Genomic DNA, 6627 nt, shown 5'->3' on the forward strand with positions numbered 1-6627 from the left:
ATCTACTATTAAAGTTAGATATACAACTAATCAAAATAAACACATATTTGTACCATAATTTGAGAAGGTTTTGGGTTCTAGAAAACACAGATTGGCATTAGTTACTTACCTGGCATAGTTATTTTATGTAGATAATCACAAAAATTTTGCTTCCATACTTGCTTTCTTCTTTGTGGTCTTCCTGCTGAACAACCTCAGAATTTCCTGTATCACTGAAACTGAAGAAAAGAGAGGGTCTATTTTTAAGAAATTAATATCTAAGTATTATAACTTATATATGTTTATTGTGGATAACTTGGAAAAGACAGATTAAAAAAAAAGTACAAGGTCAAAATTACCTAGTGCCATTTAGCTGTAATTCCTGTGTATATGTTGCTTATATAAACTTCCAGAAAAAGTTGTGTTACAAAATCGGGAACCTTTGACAGGGTATGAAGAGCAGTTTTCTTTCTTTTTTTTTTTTCCTGATAAAACATTTTTACTACATCAAAGAATTAAAGTATTTAATATTATATTTATATCATAGTGAATGATACTAAATATCTGTGGTTTTAAGACATGTGAGTAAAATGTTTTGAGGTTGACCTTTTGTAAAACTTCACAGACTTGGACCATTTCAAAGACTATGTTGGAACTCATGCTAGGATCTCGTTCAACTAAAGTTTTTATGTTGCATAGTTTAAACTGTTCATTTTCTGACATTATCAAACATGATAAATTAAAGATTATGTCTCAATAGCCAACTATAGATATTCTAAATTAAAGAGTGCCTTTATCACTGTAGTGAAAACCATTTTAAGCACTTTGAAATTTTTGCAGGTATTATATAGATATTCTTGAAGTTTCAATAGTCAAGAATATACAAAAATATCTCAGTAAATATTTATTTCAGTTTATGTATTCAATTATGAGTAGCTTCTTAAGCAAGAATAAAGATTCTTTATTCCCTATTTTCTTTACAAATGTTTCATGTGACAACTTTTGTAAAAATCTTGTAGTAGGCTTAAAGAGTGTTAGTATTTCATATTTTAGTTTGTTGCCACTTAATTGAACAGACATGAATTTAAGAATAAAAAGCATATCATTATGAAAATAATCATCAGTTATGTTTTCCTAATACTGCTTTCTATACCTGAAATGATTATTAAATTGTAAATTATTTTATTAAAAAAAGAAATACTCAAAAAGGTTCAATGAATATTCTTGAGCACTTACCATGTTTTATTTTGGGTTCTCCTAAAAAACAGGTCCTGAGACAAGGATTTGAGAGTAATTTGGGAACTAATTTGAGTGTAAATTGGGAAGGTTTCAAGATTATTTAGGAGGTGAAGGGAACACAGGTTGGGGATTTTCTAAGTGAGACAGGGGAAGAAAAAGGAACCAGTGACATGTGTCTCACTGAGCCAGCTACCATTATGGATGACTGGAGCTTGATTCTGCTGGGGAAATTCTGTAAGCTAGTGTAGGATACATCAGGGTCAAAGGAACTTGACCTACCTGAATATCAAAGGAACTGGGACATTTATACACTAACTGGCAGAGGGGGCTCCGGAAGAGAGTGAAAACACTGAGGGAAAGAAAGGCAGAGGCTGGCTGTTGAAAGTTGGGCCAGGGTGCACTGAACTACTAAGAGGAGTTGGGGGATGCAGGTGGGACAGGAGCAGCACCTGATTTTCGGTGTATAGAAGTATAGCATCAATAATTGAGGAAAGCTAAAATCAAAATGGATGAGTTTTTCTGAGCACACAAGTTGGATTGAGCACAAGTATAAAATCAGAGTTGTTTTTTCTCTTTTTTTTCCCAAAGCTCCCTTGTCTTGTTTTTCTATTTTCTTTGTTCTTGCCCTACAGGTTTTCCCAACCAGAGCCCCCACTGCCAATGGGTGAATAAATATCCTAGTCACTTCTACTAGACTACGCTGTGCAGTTCTTCAATACTCAGTCTTGTCTCGACTGTGCCTAGACCCCTTCCTTAGAATAGTTTGCACAATCTTTCCACATTCAGAGAGCCTGGGATGTAGTATTAAGATTGGCTTCCATTTTAGGCTTGGTCCTCCTGTTTTTCTTTGTAATTTGTCCCTGCTGTTTTTAAAGAGATTTGCATTGATTTTGTGACCTGCTAGTGGATGCTTAGAGGAACTTAATTGAAAAGGGACTGTGAACAATTTGGTAATGTGGGAAATGTAATGTAGGGGGTAAAATGAAAAATATTTAGCACACAACATGGTGAGGACACTTAACAATCGCCATGGACTCTTGACTGAAGTTTGGTTCTCTACTCTGCCAGAGTTAACTTTCTGGTAGTTGGCTGATTCTGGGGCTTCAAAGGAGAGAGGCTGGGATGACTGGGATAACTTGAGGATTACCTAAGGGGCTCATAGCCATGGCTAACTACCAATTGGCACTGAGATATTATAATATTTTAACAAACTGTAAGTGCTGGCTGAAACTCAGCCCTGCGTATAACCTAAATAAAAACTTCATCAATATTTACTTCTTTGAATTGGGTTTTTTGCCTGCACCTGTTTGCATATGGGAAAAGGGAGTCTACAGAACCTCCCAAATGTCTGTAATTCACACTGGTTGTGGTCTAGTGACAGTAGGAGGTATGACCTCTAAAGTGACAATATGGACTGGATTAGTCTAGATGGGTATCTTAAAACCCTTGCTCTGATGCCATTTCCAAACAACAATCAGTTGTGTAAGTTTATTTATCTACTTTTGTATATAAGGTTATCAAGGAAAAGCTACAGGCTAATTTTTCTCTTTTTAAAAAAATATTATTTATTTTTGGCTGCATTGGTTCTTCGTTGCTGCTCACGGGCTTTCTCTAGCTGCCTCAAGTGGGGGCTACTCTTTGTTGCAGTGCACGGGCTTCTCGTTGCGGAGCATGGGCTCTAAGCACAAGGGCTTCAGTAGTTGTGGCGCATGGGCTTAGTTGCTCCGAAGCACGTGTGATCTTCCCAGACCAGGGATTGAACCCATATCCCCTGCATTGGTAGGCTGATTCTTAACCACTGTGCCACCAGGGAAGTCTACTTCTTCTTGAAAGTGTGATCCCCTGATGCCTGCTATACATAGCAAATTCCTGAAGGAAAACACCAGAATATGGATGAGCTGAATACCAAAATCTGGGTTGATTTTTCTTTTCTTTCTTTTTTCTTTGTTTTTGGCACCCAATCTCTTTTATGGAGTGGGGGGAGGCCCTGAGGGGGAGCTCTCACTGCACAGCTTGTTCATTAGCGCTGCTTCCTGGGTCCTGCGGCTTCATCACATCCGGCAACTCCAGTGGGCTGGAGAAGGGTTTGATGGGCAGGGTCTCAAATGCTTCACCTGCCTGTAAGGCTAGGCCCCACCCGCGGCTGGGTCTGGCTGGTGAAGCCACACTCACCCAATATCTTGCCATCGTCCAGAAACCGGTGGTCCTTGTACAGCCGCTGCTCGTCTGGCAGCTGCTTGAGGATGCCCTCGACGATGCGCTCCAACAGGAACATGGTGCTGGACGATTTGCCTTCCATGAAGATGATGGTCTTGCGGCGCCGTAGTTTGAGGAACACGTCCACACCGGCTACTGCCTCTCCCCTTCGACTAGCCGGAAGCTCCAACCCCCTTACTGGCAGCCCACACGCCGGCCCCCAGGGTGCCCGAACCTGGCGGCCCCGCCCCGCCCCGCCTCGTCTGGCTTGATTTTTCTAATCAAGGGGAAGTGAGTAATTTGGAATGCTAAGGATTTAAATGAGTCATGAGCTTTCTCTTAGAAATAAAGAATTTGGTATTTCTCTGTTTTCAACATGTGTAATAGATTCTGAAGGAGATTCTGAGAATCTATGGTGCTGTTAAGCTGAATCTACTGTACAAATGAATAGTGTATAATTATTGCAAAATGTATAATTTTTAATTGTATATTCGTGGATTTAAATCACTTCTGATGTGACTTTTTCCTGAAGCGATTTTTCTGATTTCATGTTCATGCTTTTTTATTAATGTTGTTGCAAAGAAAAAATATCCTCCAAAACTTGGAAGAAAAAAAAAAAAAGATTGTGTCACCTTTGTTTTTATTTTTAGACAATGTCCTGTTCCTAGGTCAAAGTTGGCAAGTTTTGTTTGTTTTCTGTAAAGGGCCAGATAGTAAATATTTTAGACTGTGCTCACCACGTGGTCTCTATTCAACTCTGTAGCAAAAGCAGCCATGTATAATACGTAACAAATGGCTGTGGCAGTGTTCCAACAAAACTTTATTTACAAAAAACAAGTGGTCAGCTAAGCCCAACTATAGTCTGCTGACCCCTGCCCTAGAGTCACAAGATATACAAGTTTGTTTGACTTGCCATTTACTGTTGATTAAGGCCCAGACAACTCACAACTTTGTAAAGTTGGATGTTCCTTTATTGGAAACTGGTAAGATATAAATGATTTTTCCCAATATTAGGCAAGTAATTTTTGTGCAATGAAAATTATTTTTGCCTGATAATAACACGAATGATTTTTCATACATAGAAAAGTTAGTCCCAAAGACTGGTCTTATTTCTGGTAGGACAATGACCAATTTTGCATCTAACTTTGTGATTTATCACAGCATTCTTCCTTTGCTTCATTGATTATATAATCATTAGTTCTCTGTATTTTTTTTTATAAAGCCAGAAATGGTATGATCCCTTTTTATTTATTTATTTATTAATTATAAATTTATTTATTTTTGTCTGTGTTGGGTCTTCATTGCTGTGTGTGGGCTTTCTCTAGTTGCGGCAAGCTGGGGCTACTCTGTTGTGGTGTGTGGGTTTCTCATTGTGGTGGCTTCTCTTGTTGCAGACCATGGGCTCTAGATGCGTAGGTTTCAGTAGTTGTGGCACGCAGGCTCAGTAATTGTGGCACACAGGCTCAGTAGTTGTGGCATGCAGGCTTAGTTGCTCCACGGCATGTGGGATCTTCCCAGACCAGGGATGGAACACCTGTCCCCTGCATTGGCAGGCAGATTCTTAACCACTGTGCCACCAGGGAAGTCCTCCCTGTATTCTTTTCTGAACCATCTTTGTCATCCCGCTGTCTCCCTCATTAATGAGTTTAATAAAACTTAAATTCCTGCTCATTATGGTTTTATATAAGAATTGCAATCTATGAAACACTTTGAAAATTATACTTTGGGTATCATTCTGTTAAGATATTTACCTAGATTAGACCCCACGTTCTTGTCCTTCAATTTTATGACCTGGGAGAGGAAGAAAACAATGTTCTCAACTTCCAAACCAACAGGCAATTCTAAAATAATGGAACTAAGAGCTAAAGATAAGTAAAAACTATCTGAATGTGATACAGAAGCCACAGGTGCCTTGGATGGAGCAACCATTTAATCTAAATGCTGGGATGTGTCTTCAAGTTTGGTGATAGTAGAAAGCGTAGGAGACTAGAATGTGTGATCCCAAAATATACCTCTTTAGCATAAATGTCAATATTTAAAATTGACTATTTTGAGAAACAGCAGACACAGGAGAAGTTCTGAAAACAGGGTATAAGTTGTCTTTTTGTAAGGGAAATTTCCATTTGTAGAGGAAATTTCCATTTGTGAAGGTGTCTTCCTCTCTGTACCAGGAAAAGAAGGATGACTCTAAATCACAAGAAACTCATCAATAGAGAAGGAACAGTCTTAAATCCGCATAGCAAACCTTATGTTTCTTTACATACTTTTCCTGGTCACCTTCCCATAACTTACCTCCCCACACCCCCACCCCACACCCTTCTTCTTCTGTTTTAAATGAAGATGGCATTTAAGCCCAAGTTCTAGCCACCTCTTTGAGTTACTCATCTGTGAGTTTCTCCCATGTATATGTGAGATATACATGTTGATAAATTTCTGTTTGTTTTTCTCTTGATAATCTGTCTTTCATTACAGGATTCCCAATGGAGAGCCTAAAAGGAGAAGATATTTCTTCTCTCCTACAAAAGCATAGGCATGTGTTTTAAGTTCTATTATAATTTGATAATGTGCACAGGATAAACCTCTCACATCAGTTTCTATTTTCTGGCAACATTTATCTCAAGATTGCAGGTATTTTACCCACTGGAAGTAATCAGCACACTTCTCTAATGCTGCCTTTACTTCCATACATTGAAAGTGAAACAGAATTAAAGTAGCTTTCAAGTGTATGCTAAAAACATTCATTTAATAATTTTTCCCAAAAAGCAACCCTCAGGGGAATTTGAAAATTCCACCTACAGTTCCCCCTTTGGCTCACAGCAATGACTGTACCTGCATTCAGGAGAGGCTGAACCTTTGAAGGACAGCTGAGTTCATGCCAATCAGCAGGCAGTGGCAAAATGAAATGAATTTTTTTTCGCATTAGACTAGATGGTGTAGTGCCAAGCTGAAAAATAGTCTGTTTCATTTTGGATTCATGGGGTTTTTTTCCTAGTCTTTGATTTGACTTGAAAGTCAAACTGAATGTCTGAGATAAAAATGTCATGCAGATCATAACTCAGTGCTCCTGGGTTCATTGGAGATGGACACAGTTGAAACTCTTGACTGAGGTCTAGAGAGGTCAGTTCAGCTATGCTGTTCCCCAGCCATCCCCTGCTATTCCTCACTCCAAAAGAGTAGTTCACTTTATTATGTCCAGTTGAACCTCAGGTAAGA

General features: G+C 38.7%; 1 pseudogene; it reads right to left on the reverse strand.

Annotated features, from left to right (window-relative positions):
* Nucleotides 1–3219: 3219 nt before the first annotated feature.
* Nucleotides 3220–4190, reverse strand: LOC115861516 (elongin-B pseudogene; annotated as a pseudogene).
* Between the last annotated feature and the right edge of the window lie 2437 nt (nt 4191–6627).

This window comes from Globicephala melas, chromosome 15, assembly GCF_963455315.2.
Source record: "Globicephala melas chromosome 15, mGloMel1.2, whole genome shotgun sequence".
Lineage (NCBI taxonomy): Eukaryota > Metazoa > Chordata > Mammalia > Artiodactyla > Delphinidae > Globicephala > Globicephala melas.